General features: G+C 44.7%; 1 protein-coding gene across 1 annotated transcript in view; it reads left to right on the top strand.

Moving 5' to 3' along the window:
* Positions 1-27,656, top strand: part of HSF5 (heat shock transcription factor 5) — a 1,034,495-nt gene that overhangs the window by 594,940 nt on the left and 411,899 nt on the right. The window lies entirely within an intron of this gene.

The raw sequence follows: 27,656 nt of genomic DNA, 5'->3' as shown, positions 1-27,656 counted from the left end.
AATTTAGGACAAAATCCTAATTTAGGACAAAATCCTATCTTAAGGGAAAATCCTAACTTAAGACAAAATCCTAACTTAAGACAAAATCCTAACTTAGGACAAAATTCTAACTTAAGACAAAATCCTAATTTAGGACAAAATCCTAACTTAAGACTACTAAATGCCTTCTGTGAATACCAAAAGTAGTAAGTTAAGACTACTAAATGCCTTCTGTGAATACCAAAAGTAGTAAGTTTAGGATTTTGTTGTTAGTTAGTTCTGTGAATTGGGCCCACTGTGCTTACGACCCCTGATGAGATGTTGAAGTACTCAATGGTTAGTAGCTTGCTACTCTGGGACTAAAGGTTCATTTGGGAGTTTTTGTTTAGAGAGTTTAGTCTTGTGTTCTCAAGATAAAGCAGGAGAACCTGGCTCTTCACCCCTGGATAACTTAACGTTAGCAGCTAGCTTCGGATCCTCCGGACTCCTACTCGCCTCTTGCTCTCACCCGAACCATATGTTATGTTAAAAAGATTTCTACCGCGCACGGTCACCAGTCGGTTTCATGGCGCTCATAGACAAAAGCAGGGAGGATAGGCAGCGAGGATTATTCGTAAGCTAGCTGGAAGAGATGCGTTTTAAGAAGTTTACGAGAGCAGGTGTAATCGGGGCAAAGTCGTATAGTTGTGGGGAGGGACTTCCAGGTTGAGGGAGCGAGAAAGGAAAAGCAGGAGCCACCATGTTTTTTCCGTTTGAACCTGGGGACGGTTAGAAGGTTGTGTGTAGAAGACCGAAGGTTCCTCTGAGGAATGTGACTCTTGAGGCTGAGGGAGGTGAAGGCTGGGGCAAGGGCAAGGAGTGACTTAAAAACAGTACAGCGCAGTTTAAAAATGCATCGAGAGGCTACTGGGAGCCAATGCAGTCTCCTCAGCAGGGGCGAGACGTGTTGGTGCTTAGGCTGTTGAAAGACCAGTCTGGCCGCCTGGTTTTGCACCAGCTGAAGCCGATGAAGGTGGTCACCACCCAACACCTTCAAACTACTCCCAGGGTTGTTCGGGTCATTACAACCTCAAAGTAAGTCTCCGCTTATCCAACTGCTTCAGTAAACACAGGACCTTGGCAGCACATATAGTTATGTCTATAAGGAATGGAAAAAACATATGTCACAAGATCATCTGCTATATCAGCGTGGTACATGGGTTTTCGCTCATCAACACTAACCTAAGCTAATTAACCCTTCCGCGCCGCAAGGTCTTCCGCACACTATTTCCTATACTGTTCCCTTTATTCTGCACACCTATAAACTCAATGCTTGTCTTATATTAAACATGATGTTCTTTATAACCATCCTGTGTAAAAAAAGCCATCTTAATGCTAATAGTCCTGGACATAAAAATAATACATGCTTAATATCTTCTTGGTTGAGATTAGAGTGAGGATAGCTCCACTTGTGTCCAATGTTCGGATACCATTTCATTTGATTGTTATTCAGAAGCAGTGCATCAGTTCTAAGATTTAATACAAACCTACAAAACTCATGATCCATATTGATACATGAGGTTGCATCAATTTGAATGTACCACTTGTTTATATCTTATCAAAAGGGGCGTAGGTGGTACAGTAGCTAAATCCTCCAAATATCTCATCTTTTCCAACAATCTTTTTTACCAGGATTGAAAAAGTGGGGTTGGTACAGTAGATAAGGTTGATCTAGGTTTCCTCCCCTGTTGCTTAAATGTCAAGGATTGTTTTGATCAAATGTGTAATTTCTTTTTTTGGTTTTCCATAGTTCCGATGTGACTAGATATTAGAGAGAGCCAGGTGATGCTATGAATATTTTATGGTCCCATATCACTATTGTACACAGTCGCATCAGCCCGGAGCCCTGCTTGTTGTTGGGGGAAGTTGGGGTTGGACCTTGCGAACACTGCAGCCGAGATCGTCCCCAGGGAACTACAATCCCCAGCGTCCTTTGCAGCAGGAAGCCGCTCTGACCCGCGCCAGGAGATGCATTAATTCAAGGCTACCCCCGGTGGAGCGGGGGACACAGTCGCATCAGCCCGGAGCCCTGCTTGTTGTTGGGGGAAGTTGGGGTTGGACCTTGCGAACACTGCGGCCTAGATCGGCCTGAGGGAACCACAATCCCCAGCGTCCTTTGCAGCAGGAAGCCGCTCTGACCCGTGCCAGGAGGCGCATTAATTCAAGGCTACCCGCGGTGGAGCGGGGGACACAGTCGCATCAGCCCGGAGCCCTGCTTGTTGTTGGGGGAAGTTGGGGTTGGACCTTGCGAACACTGCGGCCGAGATCGGCCCGAGGGAACCACAATCCCCAGCGTCCTTTGCGGCAGGAAGCCACTCTGACCCGCGCCAGGAGGCGCATTAATTCAAGGCTACCCCCGGTGGAGCGGGGGACACAGTCGCATCAGCCCGGAGCCCTGCTTGTTGTTGGGGGAAGTTGGGGTTGGACCTTGCGAACACTGCGAACGAGATCGGCCCGAGGGAACCACAATCCCCAGCGTCCTTTGCGGCAGGAAGCCGCTCTGACCCGCTCCAGGAGGTGCATTAATTCAAGGCTACCCCCGGTGGAGCGGGGGACACAGTCGCATCAGCCCGGAGCCCTGCTTGTTGTTGGGGGAAGTTGGGGTTGGACCTTGCGAACACTGCGAACGAGATCGGCCCGAGGGAACCACAATCCCCAGCGTCATTTGCGGCAGGAAGCCGCTCTGACCCGTGCCAGGAGGCGCATTAATTCAAGGCTACCCCCGGTGGAGCGGGAGACACAGTCGCATCAGCCCGGAGCCCTGCTTGTTGTTGGGGGAAGTTGTGGTTGGACCTTGCGAACACTGCGAACGAGATCGGCCTGAGGGAACCACAATCCCCAGCGTCCTTTGCGGCAGGAAGCCGATCTGACCCGCGCCAGGAGGCGCATTAATTCAAGGCTACCCCCCGCGTCGCGGGATCGCGCGCGGGTCGGCGCCGGGACAAGGGCGGGACCATCTAAGGCCATCGTAGGCCAGAGGAGGCCGGGCCGGGACACCCCCCCTTGGAACTGATTTAAGAAAAGAAGGGAAAGGACCTAGGGTACAGACACCCTTTGACTATCTCTACTTCCATATAGGTCTCTCCCAAGTGTCATCGTAGCGGAACCAGTGAACTATTCATTGGCAGGTGATATGGCTTCAGTGTCCATTATCAAACGCTAGTTTGCTATGAATTGTAAGGGGGGCATTAGAAAATCTTTCAACTAGAGTAATTCGCTTAGGGGAACAATGGATTATTACATTAAGAGCTCTGTTCTCCCTATTGCCTGCGAATTAGAGAGAATAGAGCGTTCGCCAGTTATGGATAGTTCCCCGAGTGTGTGTTTGTCTCCGCAGACTGCCGATGCAACCCAAGCAATATCATTACTGGAGGAACTAAATAATATGGGTAGATCCACGTATGCTCCTGTGGAATCAGGAGATCTTCAATCTTGAGCTCCTATTTCCCCTATAGCAATGACTAGCCCTAGGACTAGCTGCTCACTTTAACTTACCCAAATCTCACAGGGTACTCCGCCTGTAACAAGCCCAATATTAAACTTACAATCCGCTGTTGCTACCCAGGTCTCCTCTACCCATGTCTCCTCTACTAAAAGGAAGAGAGATGGGGTTAGACAAACGGGGAGGCAGGCCAAGCAACAAACACTAACTACAAATTCCCCACTCCCTAACACTCCTAGCACTGTAACACCAAAAGTATCTACCAATGCCTCCTTACTGGCCTCGCTTGAAAATATGATAAAGTCAATGATTTCTCCGTTAATTGACAAAATGACTAGCTTAGGGGATTGACTCTCGGGGGTCGAGGAAGCAATCAAGGCAAATTCTCTACTTTTAAGAACCAAGGCAGGTCCTCTCATCCATCATGTCCTGCCCCCACAGAAATGCCCAATACCACCATACAAAGTAAGACCACCCATAATCAATCAGTAACCCCGCATAGTAAAAACATAAACCGCTCGAAGGCAGTCACAACTTTACGGAGTTCCCAGCCTAGAGAAGGGCCAGACAAAGAAATGTCACTTCAAAAGGGAATAGCGGTCAATTGTGACAATATGTCACAAAAAACCAATCATCTATATTTGCCACCAGAGGCCGCTCCCATTGTGTGCGTCCTCTCAGGTGTACCAGAACTCCCAATGGGGAAACACGAACGCCACCAGGATTTAAGAAACAAGGTAGTGTTCTGGCTATCTAAAAATAGACCTCTCCCACCCAACATTGATGGTACCATACTAAGCGTCAGAAGAGTGGGCTAGTTAGGACCTCTCCCAAAACATATTGCGGGCGATCTGGTACTTGTTAAATTTAGGAATAAACATGTCGTCTCATACCTTCAACTCGACAGCCACAGTTAGGAGATGGGCCTATATCCATCTGGAGTCTAACTGATTTCTACCCCAGAACATCTTACGCTATGTCGCATTGCCAAAAAGAACATAACAATCACTGGATGGGCAGAACTGGACGTGTATTGAGTGGTCGCTTTATCTCCACGCTTAATTAACTTATCTTACTCCCCCGCTCTTAATGATCAGTTGATTTATCTTATTGATTTAATCCTTTTTTAACACACGCCACTTCTTACAAAATGAAACGTATTGATGTATTTGTTTTTATTTATGTACTGTTGTTGCCTTTATGATTTTTCATAATTTTTAAATTGAAATTTACCTTTTATGTTTCTGTGATTGTATTGTACATGCTTTTATGAATTGTTTTTACATTTCGAATAAAGCTATTGACGGACTGACTGCATGCTTTACAATGGCAGGTAGATTGGCCAAGTTATTGCTGCAATACTTCAACAAAGCAGCTCCTGTGAACTCCTAGGAATGTTTTTGGAATTCTACCTTAATTCTTTCAATAAAACTAAATTTACTTGTAGGAATGCACTCAATAAAAAATAATTGTTATGGGGATCTTTGCATTATATATTAGAAGGGCATTTCTTAAACTGATTTTTATCAAAACTACCAAACCAGTTGAGGCTGCTAGATTGTTTACTGAGAGGGGATGAATATGTGGTAAAGTACTTAAATGTCATAAACCCAAAATCCAATTTTACATTGTTCAGGCTCCACTTAAAATCACAATGTTTTCTGAAAGACCTGCAATATACCAAGATCTTTGATGTTAATTTTCAGAAAATGTAATTGCAAATATTACACTAAACATTAAAACCTCTTTGCAGGCTGATCTGGTTTAAATGAAAAATAACCACTATTAGATCTGAGAGCCTTTGGTGTGGTCTTTCCCAAAATGTTTTGCCTTCTCCTCTCATGTTTACTGGAATGATTTTGCTGGTTTTAGAGCTCTATGCAATTTACCACTGCTAATTAGTGCTAAAGCGCTCACACATGGTAAAATGATCATACCCCCAATTAGTACCTTTAATGTACTTATAATTCCCTAGTAAAATGGTAATATATGTACCCAGGACCTGTAAATTAAATTGGTACTTTTGGGGCTGCAGCATTAATTGTGCCACCCACTTACATAGCCCTTTAAAACATGTCTCAAGTCTGCCATTGCAGGCTGTGTGCAGTTTTAAAGCAGGAATTCAACCCAGCAAAATTAATCTTTTGCCAGACTTCAACCTCCCTTTTTAATACATATTAGTCACCCTAAGGTAGGCCCTAGACAGCACATAGGCAGGGTGAATTTTTTTTGAAAGCTAGGATATATGTTTTTAAGTGTTACGTCTTGGTAGTAAAAAACTTCTAAATTATTTTTTCTGTACTGTAAGACCTACCTCTCCCATAAGATAACATTGGGTTACATTATAACATTATACATGTGCTACCTTGTGATTGGGAACAGATAGAAATTACATGTTTTGTCTCGAAAGGATTGTAATCTAAAATGCTCTTTTATGGTAAATTGGATTTTAAGTCACAAATCTGAAAATGCCACTTTTAGAAAGTTGTCATTTTCTTGCCTAACCGTCTGGTGCCTGCAGCCAATGTACTGACTCATATGAATGTGAACAGTTAGCATTTGGCCTCTGTGTATTCCTCCCAGACAGTGAGACAAAGGGAGCCTAGGAGTTTGCAGGATGGGAGGGGTGGAGCGGTTCCATACTCCACATATATTTCAAAGAGGCTGCCTCCAGAACCCTCACAAAGAACTTGCCACCAGTCTTTTGTAACCATAGACCTCTTGACGCCTGGCAGGGGAAGGGGTAGATTTCTAAAACCAGATGTAGAAAGGCCTAGAAGTTTCTCCTACTTCAAAAGCTGGCACCACATTTAAGACCGACTTTTCTGTTCACTCCTAAACCTGCAGAGGGCACTCAGAAGGATTGCCTTTCATTTCAGAGGTCTGCCCTGCTTCTTGAGGCCTGTGTGTGTCCTCAGAGTACTTGCCTTGCTACTTGAGGCCTGCCTTGCTGCTTAAACCCAGTACTACCATAGTGAATCCAAGGGCTAGCTGTTCTGAGCTACAGGGATAAAACAAGTTCCAAAACTTTGAACTCACACCTGGACCCGGCCATCCAAGTGGCGCGCCACCTTTCCTAGTGTGTGAATATCGCAATTTTAGGAGCAATGGAAATAATTATGGACCTAGTCAATGTTGATCATGAGCATATACATGTAACCTCTCTTCAGTGGTATCAAAAATATTTGTTATTGCTATTGTTTTTAAAAATAAGTTAAACTAGATACACAAATAAGGAATAAAACATATAGTCTTCTATATGTATGTTCACACTGGGTTCAAAAAGTAAAATAACAGAAATAAGATTCTTGTATTGACTAAATATCAGATACAGTATACACATTGTCACTCATTGATATATGAAGAACTGTTTAACGTGATACAGTTAATATCAAGAACATACAGACAAAATAATCATATCAATGTACAAAGAGGACAATCATTTCTGGCATCGCTCTTGGAAATCTGTCTCCTACGCGCGTTTCGGCTGTGTGTCTTCATTAGGAAGCCATGTACAAAATAACTGAAACCTAGAAAGTGGTTGCATGTACAAACATAACATGAATCAATGTTCGGAAAGAAGACGGTCCTACTACATTATTAATTGCCAAAAGATTTGGGGTTGATAAAACTCAGTCCAAGAAGACTGAAAAAGTCAAAAGAATTAATTGCAAACCAATCATAGCTATCAAAAACACATATCAAATAGTTAAGCTCTTGACATTGTGCCATATGTGCTGAGTATCCATCACCAAGAGATAGAAAGAAACCAACAATACCAGATACACCTAAGAGTTAGATGGAGGAACGATATCCCAGGAAAGAAATGGGAGTACAGAAATGGAATCTGGGAAGGATTGTTGACATTAAAGGTGAATAGAAAAAATAAATAAATAGAAAGTGTTGTTAATCCGATAACTCCATGCTATAAAGGAGTTCTCAAGTAGGTTATTCATTATGTCCCTCGTGGAATCCCATATAGTTTATAGCTGAGGGTAGTATGGAGCCTCAGACTGCATAGATGATTCTGTAAGAGAACAACAAGGTAGGCACAAAGTTGGTATATGGGAGAGCTGTACCAGCACTGGAGATGTGAAGGTAAAGAAATGATATTCAGGCAGAGTACATTACCTATCATAAATAGAGGTCCAACGCTATATTAAAGCCTAAATGATGTGGGATCCTCTAGTCCAGGTAGGGTGACCAGAAGATGGATGATGCTACTCTCACGTCGTAGATGGCCGTGAACCACTGTAATGTGAGGCAATAAATCTAAGCAATGTGATATATTTACAAGTACATATTAGGCTGGAGAAGATTTAATGTGACTTTATGGACCTTGTCTCTGTCTCGCCAAATTATTCAAAAGTTTAAAAAGGATTATACCTTAGCGTATGCATAATAAGTTGATGGTATAGTTGAGAGGTTAATATATTCTCAAAGTGACCGCAGATATTGTAGAGATACTTAACACATTATGGCAGTAAGACAGTAGATAAATTGTATAATCCCAGCGTGCAGCGTGAAAACAATCTCATAGATAAAGTAAGAGGCACACTTTATCTACGAGTCCTATTGATATAGACTTTCATATGGGAGATTCATGCAGATGGTACCCACTAGGTATAATAAGAAGCGTACAACTGGCATGCTGCACGCTCAAAGTAGAATCAAAAAGACTCTAGGGATCCCTATTAGAAAAAGTATATGGCTCCTGTTGGTTGACTGCAATATTATGATAAGAAACCTAATTGAAGTGCAGTTGGAAAAGGAGCAAGAAACAATGAGATCAAGGATTCAAGTATTTCTGCAGACTGAATATGGCTGGTTGTTAGCATACTTCCAAGATGTGGCAGGAGGTCTAACATTGGTGCAAGGAGAAAAAGGGGGGGGCTCACGCAGCCTCGTTCTTACCGTCGGTATCCGTATAATTGGAAAAGCAGGTGGAAGGCAGATCACACTCAAATAGCAACCAGGGTTTCAGGATGTTGCTACAAATAAAAAGTAGCTCGGTGTTAGCAAACTACCATAGTCTGACGGGAGGTCTAACAATAGTGCATTAGGGAAAAGAACTCAAACAGGCTTATTCTTACCTTCGGTATCAATAATTAGAGAGGCAGGAGGGGTGCAGATGACGCGGGGGAACCCAACATGGTGGGCGCCAAAGTTACTGGTTTCCCGTCCTCTCGCTCACACTCAGCGTCTGCAGTCAAACTGAAGCCACGTGAATTACACACTGGTTGGTACTAGGTATTTAAATCGCACCAGTGTGTAATATGCGCACCAAACCGGGACGGCGCTGACGTAGTCCGTCAAAAGGTAAACAATATAAAGAGGACAGCGCGATGCGCACTCAGTTAAATAAGTTATCATCGCCATCTTATAATTGACCGAAAGACGTTACCGTATATTATAAGATACTGATGGACCAGGTGTAACAGAGCAAGCTGGAGGAAATACAGCACGCAAATTGCTGTATGAAACTTACGTACCTGGAAAAGATAAATACAATTTGAAAACCATGCCATGCAGAAAAAACAGGTTACAGAGCAAGGGGCTCCATGTGTGGGGTAGTAGTAGGTATCTCTTCACAGGGAAGTCGGCCAGCACCTGATAAAACTATACAACAGGTTCAGAGGTGCCAATATCAATGCACTATATGGACTAGAGTCAATAAAGTCGGTACTACAAGACATAGATGTAAGGAGATACATATCAACTAGGATTATGTTTAAGAACCTGGTCCCAAGGAATTTCATTGTTCATCCCATTCAAGTACGTATTGAATAAGAATATCAAATATACTTCTCAGCATTTTCGTACATTGGTACTGAGGGTACTGGTATTTGTGCGGATTTTCTCTAGTATTAGCCAGTGTATCTCATCTGGAGTGTGTTGTTGGTCCATATAGTGTTGCACTAGTGGAGCCTGCAGTTTGTGGGTACGAATGGCTGATCTATGTTCCATTAGCCTGGTGGACATGGTGCGTGCTGTTTCGCCCACATAGCCTTTGTTACATAGGCACATAATCAGATAAATGATATTTGAGGTTTTGCAGTTTGTCAAGGTTTTCACTGATTAATGTTATTGAACGAGAAATCTTTCGTCTCAATAGTAAATTGGCATGCCACACAGGTAATGCACTTGAAGTTGCCCGTAGGGAATCGGTGACCTTGGATGGAGGATTGAGCAATATGGTTCGGTTTAATAAGAATACAGGATTGAACAATAAGATCTTTAAAGTTTTTGCTTTTCCTGTATGCAAAAAGAGGTTTAGGCAATGCATTTAATTTAGGTTTAGTGGCGTTGAAAATGTGCCAGTTAGAATTGATTATGTGGCAAATTTTCTCATTCATGGTTGAGTATCTGGTCACAAATACCAACCTAGAAATAGGATTTTTAGTTTGAAGTGTGAGGAGGTGTTGCCTATCATAAAATCGTGCCCGTTTATAGGAGTCACATCTCAATCTTCTAGGATATCCATGAGCTAGACATGTTGCTTTCATGTCTGCAGCTCGGATATCAAAATCCTGGACATTGGTACAATTCCTGCAAAGCCGCAGGAACTGTCCAAAGGGGATACTTGATTTTTGCATCTGCAGATGAAAACTGTCAAAGTGCAAAAGAGTATTGCGGGCTGTAGGTTTGACGTACAGGTCAACCTCCAAAAGATTGTCTTTGTTCTGTATCGTGATGTCTAGGATTTCTACCTATGTGTTACTACAATTGGTAGTGAATTTGATGTTGGTGTATCACAGAGATTGAGCCAGGATACAAACTCAGTGTTATTTTCAGGGTCAGCTGTTCAGATAAAAAAGACATCATCTACGTATCTGGACCACAGATACACGGACTCACTGAATAGGGCAATTTCATTGTAGATGTAAATATTTTCATATAGAGCCATATAGATGTTGGCTACTGTCAGTGCACAGGAAGCCCCCATGCTTACTCCCTTTGTTTGTTTGAAGAGGGAACCAATGAATTCAAACGTATTCTCCATAAGTACAAGACATTGGCATTCGATGATGAACAATCTGGGGCAGTCAATGTTGAAGATGTCCATAAACCAAGTGACCTGTTCAATAGCTTCAGTCTGTGGTATGTTGGAATATAGAGCCTCTATATTCATAGTTACCAAAGTTTGAATGGAAAGGAAGATTTTCCACCTTAGTGATAATGTCTCGTGTATCAGAGATGTATGATGGAATTTTAGAAATGAAGGGTCGCAGGATGGTACCTATGTATTTTGATAAAGGCTCTGTGACTGAACCAATAGTAGTGACTATGGGTCTGTATGGGGGTCTTGGGTGTGTTTGTGTATTTTAGGTACCCCATAGATGGCTGCCATCTTAGGCTGTTTGATGTTAAGGTATTGCCATTCTGTTTCACAGATCAGATTCTGGTCAAGTGCTTCTGTGGTGATTCGAAGCACAGATTTTTGCACACTTTTGTTAGGGTCTCTTTGGATAGGGATGTAGTGACATCTGCCATTCAACATCTCCTCCATTTTAGAGACATATTGGTCACTGTCTAATATAACTATGCCTCCAACCTTGTCACAGCATTTGATTGTCAAGTTTTTATTAGCGGCAAGGAATTTAAGTGCTAGATGTTCGTCCCGAGATATGTTATATCTAGGCGGAGGGATGTGTTTAGTTGCTATAGTTAGTTCAAAGATAGATATTTCCGGTCCCACTTGTTCTAAGGTGGGGAGGAAAGTAGAGGCAGGTTTTAAACCTTGCCGGTTGTCATTATTTTCAAGTTGATTGTCCTGTCCTGAAAAAAAGCTTTGAAGTCTGATTTTACGAAACAAGATCATTAGAACTTTAAAAAATTCAAACCTATTGATGTTACTATGCAGCACAAAGTAAAGACCTTTGGTGAGAAGGTTTTCAGTGGTTTGGTCTAAAGTAGGGCTGCTGAGATTGAAAATAGGAATTTCCTTCAGTCCCGCCATAACTGTGCATTCCTTGTACCAGGTATTGGTCCTGGTTTTGATATAAATTCTGTCCCTGCTGATAATCCTGATGTGGAGGGTATTGCTGGTTTGGTTGCCGATGACAATTGCCCCTGAACCTGGGTTGGTATCTGGTCCACCAGCGGGGTTGTTGTTCCCTCGCCTGGCTAAAAAAGGGCAGCTTAGTCTAGGAGTCCCTGTCATGCTTCTCCCTGGGCCTCAGTCCTGGTAGTGACCGTTACTTTCACCCTCTGAGTCCAAAGTATCTGAAAAAGTTGCTATTTTTCTGGGTGGTCTATTATATGAAGGTTGGTCTTGTTTGTCGCCATTCGATTCTGGTTGGTAGAAATTGTCTGCCAGATAAGGCTAAACCTTTTCCTGTCTGAAAAATCTAATATCATTTTTTAGCTTATCCGTTTTTCTTTTAAGTAGGTATTCATTATAGGAATTAATTTCTTTGTTGACTTCTTCTAGCTTTTTTCTAGCTTCTTCTACCACTTGTGAATGTTTAATTTTGGTTTCTAGTTCTAGAATTTCTTGTAGGAGTGTTTGAACCAGCATAAATATAACAAACAGGGGAGAGGAGAGAAAAAAGTAGATTTGTTCTCCCTCTACAGATTTATTTAAACAAAAAGAATCCACATCCAGATGTTAATAGAGGGGTCCCTACAACGGTGGGGAACACACAGTGTTCTTTAAAAAACCCTCACACACCAAAGGGATGCTTCATCATTGGGGTCTTCGCACCCCTCTACGGGATGCGGCGTGCTGCTAACCGACGACTACGTGGGAGCACTTTTTATTATTTTGGCTATGTGTGGAGCGTGTGGGGCTTTTTGGGTGTATAAGTGAGTGGTGGGTTCAGAAGGGTGAGAAAGTGAAGTTAAAAAGGTACCCAGCAAGTGAGGTCTAGAAAACTTTAATGGCCCTCCGTGCTGGTACTGTTAAAAAAGTGATTCTGAGGTAATATGTATGTTAATGTACAACACCTCTTGTGTGCGTCAACATGTTTCAAAGCTAGGCTTCTTCTTCAGGACGGGGTGCACAGATCCCCACTTTACTCACATCGCTGGGTCTATTTGCCCTATCTACAAAAAAGTGAAATTTAAACTAAAAAAGGCTACTATGTGCCTACTTATATATTCAAAGGTATCTGCATTGAGAACCTAAAGGAATGAAGAGGAAAAGAACACAAAAAGGAGAGCATTTGGTATTACTGATAAAATATCCAAACATGCAGGTTCAGTGACCTAGAAAAATATGTGAGGGCAGCAACTGTTTAGACAAATTTGTCATCCTATTGTCATGAAGTGCCCTGTAAAAAAGGAACAAAGACAAGACATACATGACATATAACATAAAACACACGCTCTAGTTGATTAACCTGTTTAGATGATATGGACAGGAATCTAATATAGTAAGCAAATGGGAAGTAAAAACAATTGTGTGCATACTTGATGCCAAAGTCATGGTTGGCATTTTGAGCCTCCAAAACGGTGGGGTTGTAATGCTTATTTAGCACCCTGAAAAGAGATAGGCAGAGTACTCAGTTTGTAGACTGGTTTGGTAATCACTTACTTAATTTGGGGGAAGAAACCAGAATAACGTCCCTGCAGGTCATACTCACTGCTACACAGGATTTCCGGCATCTTACTTCCCCCAGTCGCGGCTCCGATGATAGTGACTAAAGCCCGGTGTTGGGGCCTTAAATACACCCACCAATGAGCTTTAATTGGGGTTAATAGGCGAAAACCGGGAAATTAGTGAGCCATATATGGTAATTCCGGTCTGACGATATCGCCGTAGTTGCCCAAGGAGTAGTGTGTTAAAGTTCGCACATGCTCAATATTGAGAAAGGCTTCTGCGCATGTGCTAAACGAAAGTCAGCGGGTATCTGTTTATGCGCATGTGCGCATTGATGGCAAAGGCTATCCTAAAGTGATCGAAGCCATCAGGCAATGATATAGTAGCGCTCAGGCCTAGCTCTCACGATGGGGAGTGTATCGGGCGAGGTCCTGCTTGGTGTCACAGTGTGTGCACACAGTAAGCAGCGCCTCAATGTGAGTGATGTCCATGGATAAAGAGCTAGTCTACCGGAGTACAAACACTCTCATTGGTGATGTACCTCAATGTCAGTGTTGTTCATGAGTATAAGGGGATCTACAGCCATAGAAAACCATTCATGTGTGATGTTATGATGTAAAGCAACTACATGCACGACATTGTGGAGATAGGTTACGTGTTCCTAGATAAAACACGGACCTGAGAGGGAGGTGTCCATAAATATTTTTTTTGATTTAAAGATTTTTATTGAAAAATAAAAGTGGCATATACATTGGCAGCCTATAGAACACCTGAGATGAGTATACGGATATTCTATATCCTTTTTAGAAAAAGGAGGATTTTTTTAATGACACAATTAACTCAGCGGCCCCCATAGAATGTCATCATTGAGCCCAATCATGTGGGTGCTGAGACAGAACACCCATCGTTGTTCTTTTTCAAAAAGGCCTCTCTCAGAGGGTAATTGTTCAATTATGGTCCAGTTCAGGTCATTCACGCAGTGCCTTTCAGTCAGGAAATGCGTTGACATTTTAGCCGTGCTTTTTTAAACGTAACATTGCTCTTTTGCTCGCTAATTCTGTTTTTTGCTGCTTCCATTGTCATCCCAAGATATTCAAGGCCGCATGGGCAGGTAATCATATCTATGACATGTTTACTATTACAATTCGTAAACTTTCTTTGATCCCATGTGGTTCCATTCCTGATGATCAGATGTCTGCTCTTTTTTGTTAAGTGTCAACTACTGCAGTTACCGCAGGGATGGTGACCCTGTATCCTGTGCAGTGTAGGTTGTTCTGATTGCTTTGTCGGAGGACGAGTATGGACTAGAATGTCTTTGAGGTTTCTGACTCGCCTATGCGCAAAAAGGGTTTTTTTAAAATCCAGATCACCACACACCAGGGTACGCCAATGCTTATTTATGATTTTTGAAATCTCATTGGAATGGGCATTTTAGGTGGTCACACAAATGAGTCTTTTGTTGGGCTCCTTCTGTACTTTCTCCTCCAAAAGAGCCTCTCTGTTGTTGTATCTGGCTCTCTTCATGGCTTTGTTGATTACAGGGGCAGGATATTTTATTTGTTGAAGTTTACATTTTAGGTCTATTGCTTGTGTTTTGCAATCATCCACATCAGAACAGTTCCTTCTGAGGCGGAGGAATTGGCCATAAGGGAGGTTGTTGCGGAACTTCACTTTCTCCCCCTTCTGAACCTACCACTCACTTATACACCCAAAAAAAACCACACGCACCACATAGCCAAAATAATAAAAGTGCTCCCACTTAGTCGTCGGTTAGCAGCACGCCAAATCCCGTAGAGGGGTGCGAAGACCCCAATGATGAAGCATGACACTAAGGGTCCTTTTGGTGTGTGAGGGGTATTTAAAGAACACTGTGTGATCCCCACCATTGTAGGGACCACTCTATTAACATCTGGATGTGTTTGAACCAGCTCCTTGCAAGTTTCAATAATTAGGATCATGAGATCCCGGGAACACCTGTTTGCTATGAGTGTCCAGCATTTCAAAAAATTACGAATTTGTATGAATAGACCGGGTATATTACGTACCCCCAGGCCTTGCGGAATAACTCCGGCTTTCATGTACTCGAGCATGAACTGCCTGTGTAGTTCTATACGTTTGGTTTTCTTTTTTAAATGATGTAAGTTTTTGGATGTCCCCATTATCGTGTATAGTGGTGGAAGTTGGACTGTTTTTACAACAAGATTGGTAACCAGGTATAGATTTGGGCGCTCTACCGTCTATTCTAGGTTCATTTAAAGATTTCTCAAGTAAATAAGTGCTTCCAAATGGTGGGTGGATCGGTTACCAGACAATCCCACAAGTCTCCACTAAGTGGGCACTACCAAACTATATAACACTTCCTGCCTGAGCACCGCAAAGTAAAATAAGTCAAACTTCAAAATATAAAGGTTTAACAATACAATAATAATCAAGGTGCAGGTCATCTAAATATACTTTGTTCAATGTCCCAAAGTAAATGTCAAGATATTTAATTATCAGTTGATTAAGCATTGGATTTGTGACTAATGGATATGAATAAGACCTGCAATTCTAACTGATATTTAAAAATCTTGACATTTACTTTGAAGTTTGACTTATTTTACTTTGCGGTGCTCAGGGAGGAAGTGTTATGAAGTTAGACTGTTACCTGAGCTGGTTGCTCCCACTAGAGAGGCAAAGTCTTCATCTGAAAACCCGAACGTCAGCAGTTTGTCCATGACTCAATCTGCTAAGATAGAGATGAAACAACTCACTCCTAGAGAGATTGGTTAAATGGTAATGTGGGTGATTTTTACACCAATAACTCAAGAAGTGTCAACAGGGAAATTTAACACAGTGAACAAAAGGTGTCACCATTAAAAATGAATACAGTGAACTGAAAACAAAAAGTTAAATAAAGTGAAGGAAAACATCAGGTAAACGAAGGCTTGTCAGTTAGTGTGAGAATTGAAAATAAAGAAGGGAGCACAAACCCCGCACAGACAGGCTGTGGAGACAGTATGTGTAAAAATAGGAGTACCCCTGACAGAAGTTCCTAAATCAGGGAAAATAACTAGTGTGTGAATATCGCAATTTTAGGAATAATGGAAATAATTATGGACCTAGACAATGTTTATCATAAACATATACATATACTTATCCAGTATTGGGGTATCTTTCATAGATTCACATGCCTGAATCATTCGCCGTCGCCGAGGCAGGAGTTCCACGGTAAATAAAAAAGCAGTGCCAAAAGCACTTTGTAGTAGTAGGCCCTAGAAAAGGCCTGAGGCCTAGATTATAGTAGCCTATCTACCTCATTATGCTAAAAAGACCAAAGTCTTTGCTCCAACCAATCAGCTTACAGCATCCTCTAGAACCTTCCCTGTAGAGCCATCTGAGAAGTTGGCCTGATATATAATGTTCACTATTCTAGTGAGCACATTGTATCAGTCCAAACAACCCTTATGGTGATTGGTTGTAAGTCAACCTTATAGACCAGCTATCCTAGTAGCGTGGATACGAGCAGTCTTCGGGCTAAACTCTAGAGGGCGTGTTAAGCCAGCTGTTATACCATCACATATACCCCTTGAACACCAAGTGAAAGGACACCACACAAGTGTTATGAAAATAAACAGTGTATTTATTTAGATCACAACAGCCCTGTACTCTTTATGAGGACAGGGTACTAAGCAGACAACAAAACTCTTACGAAAATACTTTAAGTTGCACAATTTACACAAATGCCCGAGGGGCACGAAAAACTATATACTATGGAAGTGGAATGCGAAATTACTAGCAGGTAAGTACTGTACTAATAGGCTTTGGAATCGCTAAGACTACGTTACTGAACCTTCAGATTACTAGTAGGAGGCCTAGGGGACTCGGGTGCAGAGTGTGCACTCTCACGCGGGATGCGGGACAAAGTCTATGGGAGCTAGTAAAGGCAAAGTTAGTGTTCTCGGGCGAACCCGATAAGGTAGATCGAACACGACAGTGGATCCTGCCCCTTGGATAGTGAGGCTATGCTGGGGCACCGAAATGCCGAGTTTACCTAGCCCAGGGGCTGCAGCTGCATATGTCTCAAAAGACGTCGGGAATCCTCGTAGACGAACCAGGAGCCTGAAGAAAGAAGTTGCTGGCAGGCATCCAGTGAAGATAGTTCGAGTTGATCCAAGCCTGGATCGAAGATGGATGACACCTGAAAGCAGCGGGGACCAAGTTCGTGACTACTAGCCAGTAGTCAGGTGGCACCAGGAGGGCACCGGATGGTAGTCACCTCGACTAGGTGAGTGGGCGACGCTGTGCTCTGCAGATCTCATGGACCAGGAGGCGTTGTCGGCGACCAGGATGGAGATGCGAGCTGTCCCACGATGGATGAAGCTGTCGACGTCGCTGGACCCAGGATTGGGGCAACAAGTCTTGGCAAATTCAAGCCCACGCGGTGGACTCAAAATGGCGTCTGGAGTGGACCAGGAGGGTCCGGGGTGCTCCTCTTTTAGAAGGGAGCAAGGGCCAGTCTGGAGCAACCAGACCAGCAGCAGTGATGTCGTCGGGCGTCGTTTAAGAAGGCCACAAGCCAGCGGGCTAGTAGCCAAACAACGCGGTGAGCAGCAAAAAGCAGAAGGGCCCCACGCAGATCGTGGAGATGCTGGGAGGCTGGAATTCGGTGCTGGAGCTGCTCAGGGTCGGGGCTTCTCGGACCCCAAAGCACTCACCAGAGGATCCCTCGGCGGTCGTGCTGGATAGAAGTTGTGCAGTTCTGATGATGGCCGGTCCCTCGAGGTCTCGTCGCACCTACGGTTCTCAGCTTAGCTGTAGAGGTAGGTAGAGGTCAGAGGTGCCAGGGAAGCCGGGTCTCGTCGTGCTGGTCGGTCGGATTCCTGAGGAAGGACGTGCAGCAAACCGCAGAGTTCTTAGATGGTGCCTGCGACTGCAGGGTGACTACTCCTTAGCCACAAGGGAGAAATCTTGAGAAGAAGTCGAGAGTTCCTTTCGTAGAAAGTAGTTTCTTGATTCAAAGATGATCTAATTTGGAAGTGTCCCCGCTCCTGCCTTTATCCTAAAGAAAGTGGTGGGTACGCGACTAGGTCCTGCCCTAGGGGTGGGACCAGGAAGGGGGGTGGTTACACCCCTCTCCCATGCCGGACTTTCCCCAGGCCAGGGGCTGGTGTGCCCCTGGAACTGGTTCTAACCGGCAGATGCGTAGTGAGCACCGGGGTGCCACTTGCAGTCACCTTCCTGTAAAGCCCTGCCTACCCAGGATACACAAAACCCTGTCTGGGATGGTGCTAGCACCGCCCCTGACAGGAAACCCTTTGTCCAAGCTCTCCTCGCTGGAAGGACTCCCAGCAGCAGGAGGTCAGACTCGTGTCTGTGGTGGCAGCATCCATTTTGTGGAGCTGAGGCTTCAGTTAACTTTAACCGGGGTTCACGGTTACATACATGTCGTGTCCCTCTAGAAGGGTGGAATGCTAACCCCGTCGCCAGAATTGGCGAGGGGTTAGTATTCCAATTCGTATGACACCTTACTCGACATGTTTTGATAAAGCAATACCAAAGATAGCATTTAACCGCGAGGATTATAATGCACTTAAGAGTATATGGTATGCGTTATCATGGAACAGCTATTAGGACTTGGTTCCGCAAGCTGCAAACGGGCTCAGCTCATGCCAGAGCACCATTTCACACGATTCCAAGCACTCTGCCTTCAGGATTGTCAAGGCCTGCCATAGGAGTGACTGATAGGAATCTGTGTGTCCATTTTTAGGGTTAGATATAGGTATACTATATCTAAAGCAAAGGGTGATTACACCACCATGCCCCAGCTGTCTGGCAGCCAGTTGTGTCAGATTTAGATGGCCATCCAGGGGTGGCATAATACATGCTTCAGCCCCTGGTAGGCCCTGGGTACACCTATGCCCTGAGTTACAGGGTCTGATAGGGTGGCCCAGTTCCAATTGGATAATGCACCTAAGGTACACATGTCAATTTAGTGAGAGAACAGCTAGGCTGTGGGTCTGATTGGCAGGCCCACAGCCAGAGAAAGTCGTAAACCAGTGAAACAAAAGCAAAAAATCTGGGTGATCATAGGATTGCAGACCCTACTCTCCTACACATCTCTCCTCAGATTTTCACCGCACGTCGTGTAGAAGGGAGTCTCCCTGCGTCTTGACTCAGTTTTTTCTTCAGAGCTACAAGATGTCTGACAAGAAGGCCTTGTTTAGACCTTGCAGAACCTGCGAGAAGAAGAGGGTCCATGTGATGACCAGCATAAGGACTGCACTTATTGCCTTTATCCCAAACATGAGGCAAAAAATTGTAAGATCTGCCGTACCTTCCCTTCTAAGACCTTAAAGGATAGGGAGGCCAGAGTCCTTTTGTGGCTTAAATCCTCTTCCACGGAGGATGATGATAGAGCTTCTACATCTAGCAAGAGGGCGAGTTCTTAAGAGGATAAAACAAGTGAGGGGAGAAAGCATACTAAAACCTCCCACTCCAATTCAGGCTCTTCACAGAGATCTCAACATTCTGTCTCCGGAGCCTCAGCCACCAACGATCCTTCAAAGAAAACTGTGAGTAAGAGTTCTACTGTCTCCTCACCAGTGACTACTATTTCTATTCCAACCTCTTCTTCTACGGCTATGATTTCCACTACATCTATTACTACACCTATTGTGTCTACAAAGATTTGTATTGTGGCAAAAAGAACTCTCGTAGACGACTCGTCGACAAAGACATCATCGCCAACGAAGCCTTCGTTGTCTAAAAAGAGCCCGTCGACGAAGTCATCGACGCCACCGTGGACGACTGTCTCATCGACGAAGAAAGCATCGACGACAAATCCGTCGACGGCTGCCCCGTCGACGACGAGCCCGCATTCAGTTACTCTGTCGACGACGAGCCCGTCGACGACCGTCCCGTCGACGGTAACTCTGTCGACGTCGAGCCCATCGACGACGGTCCCGTCGACGGTAAGACCACCGACGACTATTCCTTCTTCGTCTACGATAAACCCGTCGACGACTGCATCTTTTCAGCTGGCGGATGCACCTTTGTCACCGGTGCCATCAAAACTGATGGATCCAGCTTTGCTGAAGCCTATTGCTGGAAATCAGACTATTTGTACGCCAATTTTAACAAAGAACTTTCAACTTGTGTCTTACAAGAGGCAACAAGGTTCTTATATATCGCCACTTATGCCCTCTCATCTTCTAGAATCTTACTCCGATGATGAAGAGGATGATTTTGAGGACGATGATAATGAAGGGGCTTTTGGTGTGCCGCGTTACCCATCTGATCTCATCAACAAGTGTCAAGATGATGATGAAGACGACTCTTACACTGAGCATTACTACCAGGAGGATATCATAGTGCCTCATGCTTTGGAACATCAGAGAAGGCCTAGGGTCTCAGAAGTCACTCAATTACTGCCTACTTTGATACAGGACTTACAGGCTATGCGGGCGGATTATAAACAACGCTTCCCGCCACAAATGTCTCAACCTAGTACTTCTGTTCCTCCACCTCAAAATCCACCGCTTTCTCCAGTCGTGAAACCCCCTCCACCTGAATTGCCTCCGTAAACCCCGGACACGTCATCAGAAGAGGAAGTAGAAGACGGAGAGTTGCCTAACGTACCTTCATCAGACCCATGAGATGAATACGTTATCCCCATGCCATCCCCTCCGACTCCTCAACCTTCAGATTCACCGCCTGAAGATGTAGGTGGGTTTCACGACCTAATGCAGAGAGCATCAAACAGATTTAAACTCCCAGTGACAGTGGAACAAATGGAGTGTTTTCTTCATGATTTTAAAGAGGAAACAAGGAAGGTGTCTAGAGCCATTCCTATCATTGACTATATTTGGAAGGAGGGCCTAAAGACAATGAAAAACCCCGCATCTGTGCCGGCTGTGTTGCCAAGAATTGAAAAGAAGTACTGTGCTCCGCTCACTAGTCCGGCGTGCCTTATTGGTCATCCACGCACGGATTCAGTAATCTCTCAGGCTGCACAACAAAGGTCGAAGAACCCAGCTACCCCTATTTCTACACCCCCTGATAAAGAGGGGCGACGCTTAGACCTTATTGCAAAAAAGTTTTCCACCATGGCTGCAGCATCCATCAGAGCGGCAAATTCTTTGGCGATTATAGGGCGCTATGAATGCAAATGTGTTCCGAAATGGCTGGTTTCATAGAGCTGATCCCAGAGGACAAGAGGCAGGAAGCGTGGAAAATCTTAATAGAAGGAGAGCGCGCGGCGGAGGAATCCATCGACTGCGCATTAGATATTGCGAACACAAATTTCAGACAGTTAGCAGGAGCGGCTGTCTTAAGACGTCAAGGGTGTTTGAAAGCCACTACCTTTCGGCCAGAAGTTCAATTGAAAATACTGGACATGGCATATGATGGAGAGTCCCTCTTTGGGAAACATGTCGACGAAGCTCTCCAAGCAATTAAAACGTATACAGATAGTGCAAAATCGCTAGGGTCATTGCAGTATAAAAGAGGATCGTTCAGAGGAGCAAAAGGACGCGGTTATTCATCCAGAGGAAGTTATTATCAGCAAGGCAGGCAATATCAGCAGCAATACCGACAGAATTATCAGTCCTCGTATCGCCAGTCTGGATCGGCTGGTTTCTCTCACCAAGGAGGAAGAAGGCGCACAAACAATCAAGGGCGAGACAATCACAAGAAGCAGTGAGGTCAATTGGGCGCCGCTTTCACTCCCCTACCTTCCCGTGGGCGCGAAGATATCTGCCTTCCAACAACAATGGCATCACATAACAACGGATTAGTGGGTGTTAGACCTGGTCCAGCATGGTCACACCCTACAGTTCATCACCAAACCTCCAACAACTCCGCCCAGGGGTCCCCCTCCCCCTCGTCTTCACTTATTGATCAAGGAAGTTCAAGCAATGCTTCTCAAAAACGCAGTAGAGAAGGTTCCAAACCATCAGAGAGGGGCAGGTTTCTATTCCCGTTTTTTCCTCATAAAAAAAAAATCAGGGGAATGGCGACCGATCCTAGACTTACGCAGTCTGAACAGATATCTCAAGAAGCAGGGATTCCGAATGGTCACCCTCTCGGACATTCTCAACTGCCTCAAAGAAGGAAGATTACATGGCTTCCTTCGACATGGACGATGCATACTTCCACATCCCAATCCACCCAAAACATCGAAAGTACCTCCGTTTCACTGTTGCTGGCCATTATCAGTTCAAAGTTCTCCCATTTGGCCTCAAGTCGGCCCCAAGGTTTTTTACGAAGTGCCTGGCTCCTGTTGCAGCAGCTATTCGGGCAGCAGAGGTACAGGTCTTCCCGTATTTGGACGACTGGTTAGTCAAGGGTCCGTCAAAGGACAAAGTAAAGTCCAACATTACTACATGCCGCAATCTCTTTCAATTGCTAGGCCTCACAATCAACAAGAGCAAATCTCAATTGGTTCCGAAACAAAACCTGCTGTTCCTGGGAGCTTGTCTGGACACAAGGCATTCTTGTCTCGAGAGAGACAACTCCGACTACAGGCTTTAATCATAAAACTGTCAAGTAAAAGGTCACTTTCAGATCGCCTATTTGCATCACTTCTGGGGATGTGCTCTTCGGCCATCAACCTCATTCCATTGGCGTGTCTAAAGATGCGTCCTTTACACGAAGAGCTACATTGTCAATGGCATCAAGCAACAGGGTCTTTCGAGAACACCATCACAGTCACCAACAGGATGGTGCATGCACTTCAATGGTGGTCTCAGCTCAGCAATCTGGAACATGGGCTCTCATTCTTGCAGACTCCTCCGGATTTCATTCTGACGACAGATGCGTCCATGGAGGGGTGGGGAGGTCATCTCCAGGACTTACAGGTGCAAGAAAAATTGTCTCAACAGCACAAAAAATGCCACATCAACAGTCTAGAGTTGAAAGCCATTTGTCTGTCTCATCAAGTCTTGCTCCCCAAGATAGCAGGATCCTCAGTCCTGGTCAGAATGGACAACACTACAAGCATGTTTTATATAAACAAGCAGGGGGGAACGAGATCAGCAACGCTATCGAGGGAAGCCCAAGAGTTATGGCAATGGTTAACAATTCACAACATAACTCTCAAGGCGGAACACATCAGAGGTCTCTACAACACCTTAGCAGACAAACTGAGCAGGTCCTTGTCAGATTGCCACGAGTGGGAACTGGACAACAACCAGTTGAACAAGGTGTTTCAGAGATGAGGCAAGCCGAAGTTGGATTTATTTGCAACCCAACAGAACAAGAAATGCCGGTACTACGCCATCAGGTACCCTCAACAGGGATCAAGGGAGAATGCCCTGTCCATGCGTTGGTCAGGGACCTATGCATAGTCTTTTCCTCCGATCCCTTTTTTTCCACAAGTGGTACGCAAGATGAAGTTGGAGAGTTGCCGTCTTCTCCTAATTGCTTCCAAGTGGCCTCGTCAGTATTGGTTTCAGGAGCTCATGCTACTTTCTCAGGAGCCACCGATCAGACTGTTGGTAACCCCAACGCTACTGTCACGCAACGAGGGTCAGATACTTCACCCAGACCCTCAATCGCTGAAATTACACGCATGGCTCCTAACTTCCTAGAATTCGAACATCTCCAAATTCCTCAGGACTGCCGAGACATTCTAAAGAAAGCTAGAGTCCAGAGTACATTAAAAACGTAGCGTCTCAAATGGAAGCGCTTCTGCGCTTGGTGCATCTCTAGCGCCTTACACCCTATAGAGGCGCCAGCAGAGAAATTACTGCCCTATTTATTACATTTGGCACAATCTGGTCTTTCTTTTTCTTCAATAAAGGTCCACTTAGCGGCCTTATCCAGATACAGAAAGATGGCTAACACTCAATCGCTCTGTTCTTCTTCGCTAATCAAACAATTTATGAGGGGTCTTTTCCGGGCTTATCCTCCAGTAAAGCCATCATCACCAGAATGGGAGCTCAACACTGTTCTCTCACAACTGATGAAGCACCCGTTCGAGCCCATCCATAAAGCTGACCTAAAGTTCTTGACATGGAAGGTTGCTTTGTTATTAGCGCTAACTTCCGCCAGAAGATTGGGAGAAATTCAAGCCTTCACTATAAAGGAGCCCTTTTTGCATTTCTCCCAGGACTATGTCACTTTGCGGACAAATCCAACATTCATACCAAAGGTGCCTTCCCAGTTTCATCTAAATGAGCCAGTCAAGCTGAAAGTTTTCTTTCCAAATCCTTCAACCCTGGCTGAAAGAACATTGCATTCTTTAGACATCAAACGATGCTTAAAGTTCTATCTCCAGAGAACCAAGACTTTAAGAAAGTCAGATCAACTGTTTGTAGCTTATGGCCGGACTACATTGGGGAAAGCGGTCACTAAAGCCACAATTTCAAGATGGATAGCTTCCGCTATTCAGTTCTGTCACATCAAGGCTAATCGACCATTGACAAGGTCTGTTCGATCTCATTCCACAAGAGCTGTGGCAGCGTCTGCAGCTTTGTTTGCAGGAGTGACGCTTGAGAACATTTGCCGTGCTGCGACATGGAAGCATGTCCACACGTTTACAAGACACTACTGCCTGCAGTCAGCAAATCAGGATGATGCGGCAGTGGGCCAAGCTGTTTTACGTCACCTGTTTCCATAAGGAGTATATTCAGATACTAATGTTGGCTTATTTCATATAATGCTCATACAATTCAGTATATTGCTTATAATATGCAGACATATGTTAACATATTGTGTGTTTCTATAGTGCTTAAAGTTCCTTTACAGATTCTATGTTGAATCTGAATATGATTTATTAATAAATCAATCTCTAGGCAATTGTTGGTTGTTAACTATACATTCATGAGGGTGCACTACAATAAGTCTCCCACCATCCGCAACCGACTTTGCCTGGCTTATTGCTTGCTATTCTGATTCAGGCATGTGAATCTATGAAAGATACCCCAATACTGGATAAGAAAACAAGTTACTTACCTGTAACTTCAGTTATCCAGTATTGGTATCTTTCATAGATTCACATGCACCCACCCTCAGTTTCTAAGTTCGGGATACTTGTTCCCACTTGTGCTACGAAAATCTGAGGAGAGCTGGCTCTTCAGGGAAGGTTCTAGAGGGTGTGTGTTAAAAAAGACACACCATGAGTCTTTGAAAAGCTCCTCACAGAAAGGTAAATGTTTAATTCCTACTAAGGTTCAATCTGACCCTCAGACTCCAGCCTCTGCTTTGACTTTAAAACCCAAAAAATCTTTAGATTCCTAATTGATGAAGATAAAATTTGCCATAAAATCTACGTCGACAAAGGAAACGCCATGTAAAAGAAGACAATATATATGTCCAAAAGAGTTGCCCAGAGGTTGAAGCCGCACACCGCTGAAAGTTAGGTATCAAACCTTTATTTATCAAGCAAATTGTTTCCCCTCCAGTTGTATAATCCTTTGTCCTGACGTGTTTCGATGCTTTTGTGTATCTCTTCACAGGGAAAGATTCTTTCGCCAACAAGATTTTCACTCTAGGAAGACTTCTTCTCATCACAAAGAGCGCAAGGACAAAGGGGAGAAGAGAAAACATTGGTCTCCTACTACGTCGAGGGACAGATCTTCTTCCAAGGTACCTCTGTGCTCAAAATTGGCATCCAAATCACCGTCGAGACGTCCGTCAACGTCGAAGCATCCCTCGCCATCGAAGAAGATCTCGCCGTCGAAGCAAGGTGAGAAAAGACAGAGGATGAGGTCTCCTGCGCGTAGGCGGTCCAGGTCTGGCTGGACGGCGGCAAGAGGTCGGGACTCGACGTCGTCTCATCGACGTTGACGGTCGCCGCCGAGAGGCTCGGAGTCAAGGTTGCCGTCGAGAGTTGCCATGACGTCGACGTCGAACCGACCAGCAGAGGTTTCGACGTCGATGAGCCCCAGCCAGTTGGCGTCGAGGCATACGACGCCGAGAAGACCATCGCCGTCGAGGCGCACGCCGTCGACGTATAAGAGACCATGGACGACGAGGAAGTCGCCGCCGAGGAAGTCGCCGCCGAGGAAGTCGCCGCCGAGGAAGTCGACGCCTAGAAGGTCGCCACCGAGAAGGTCGCTGTCGAGGAGATGGACGTCGACTTCACCTGCAGCTAAGAGGCCTAGAACGGTATCTAAAGACCGGTCTGACATTGCAACTGTGTCCTCTGGGAGTTCATCTTCCTCCCCTAAGCTAAATATTGTGCAGGTCTCTCCAGAGCCCTCAGGAGAACCTTCCCCTCTTCAGCCAACGACTAATATCTCGCCAACATGGCTGGTAGATATTAAAGAGTGGAAGATAAGGAGAATTATTCTGCCAAGGTCTTCTTCAATCAATCAATCAATCAGTGACACTTATAGAGCGCGCTACATACCCGTAGGGTCTCAAGGCGCTGGGGGAGGGGGGGTGCCGCTACTGCTCGAACAGCCAGGTCTTCAGCTTCTTCCAGGTCACCCGTTCCTACAAGACCTGCATCAAGATCAAGATCGCCCCCAAGACAAGTGGTGCACTCTCCAAGGAGACATGAGCGTACTCCTCCGAGAAAGTCTCCATCAGTAAGAAGGCGTCCTTCACCCTCTCCTCGATAATCACGTCGCCACTCTTCGAGGAGGGGCAGCCCTAGATCTTCGACAAAGTCTACACATTCGAAGAGGGACTATTCTCCGACACTCTCATCAACTCCTCCGAGTAGGATATCACCGATTGATGATATGATTACCTTTAATGAAGTTCTCTGCCTTGGAGCTGCCAAACTTAATATCGAAATGCCGGTCTCTACCACCAAGACAACGGTAATTTTCAAGACTTTGCATCAAAAGCTATCTTCAAGGCCTTTACTTCCTCTGGTACCAGGTCTGTTGGAGCCTGCGGAGCACAAGTTCTTAACTCCAGCAGCGCTGGGAGTGGTTACTTCTCGGATCGCTAAGAAATATAAAGCTACTGACAATGATCCGTTCTTTCTGAGGGCTGAGCCAAAACCTGATTCTGTGATTGTCTTATCGGCACGTAAAAATCAAACAGGAGCGGCGTAATCTTCTGTGCCTCCTGATAAAGACAGTAAAGCTATGGACTCAGTAGGGAAGAGAATGTGTGCCACCTCTGCTTCCTACATGAAAGTCGCCAGAGCCTCCGCCTTGCTGGGTCGCTATGACCGCGCACTATGGGACTCCATGTCTCGTTTCGCAGAAAAACTTCCTAAAGAAGACAAACACGATTTTCTTGAGATCTTACACGAAGGTGGGCTGGTGGCTAACCAGGTGATTAGTGCAGCCGCTGATGCTTCTTATCTATCTACGCATGGTTACGCACATGGACTCTGCACTAGGCGCTCAGCTAGGTTGAGGCTCACGGGTCTTAAGCCTGAAGCACAACACCGGATACTTAAGCTGCCTTTTAACGGAACATCGCTCTTCGGATCCCATGCTGACGATGAGATGTCGAGAATGAAGATTAAAACCTTTCGAGCAGCTCCCTCCGCCCCATGGTACTCCGACGAGCTTCGGAAATATAAATCTTCTTGTAAGCTGTTGGAGCGCCGGTGGAGGTCATCCTATTCTATTGACACAAAACTTAAATATAAACTGGCCCTCAAAGAATACCGTAGGAAAATAATTGAGCATAAAAAATGTTACCTGGAGGAGAAAATTAATAGAGCGCATGGCTCGGCCAGGGAAATTTTTAACACAGTGA

Source organism: Lissotriton vulgaris, chromosome 2_1, assembly GCF_964263255.1.
Source record: "Lissotriton vulgaris chromosome 2_1, aLisVul1.2, whole genome shotgun sequence".
NCBI lineage: Eukaryota > Metazoa > Chordata > Amphibia > Caudata > Salamandridae > Lissotriton > Lissotriton vulgaris.
Note: the sequence above shows the minus strand (reverse complement) of the source record. Positions and strands in the feature narration are given on the sequence as shown.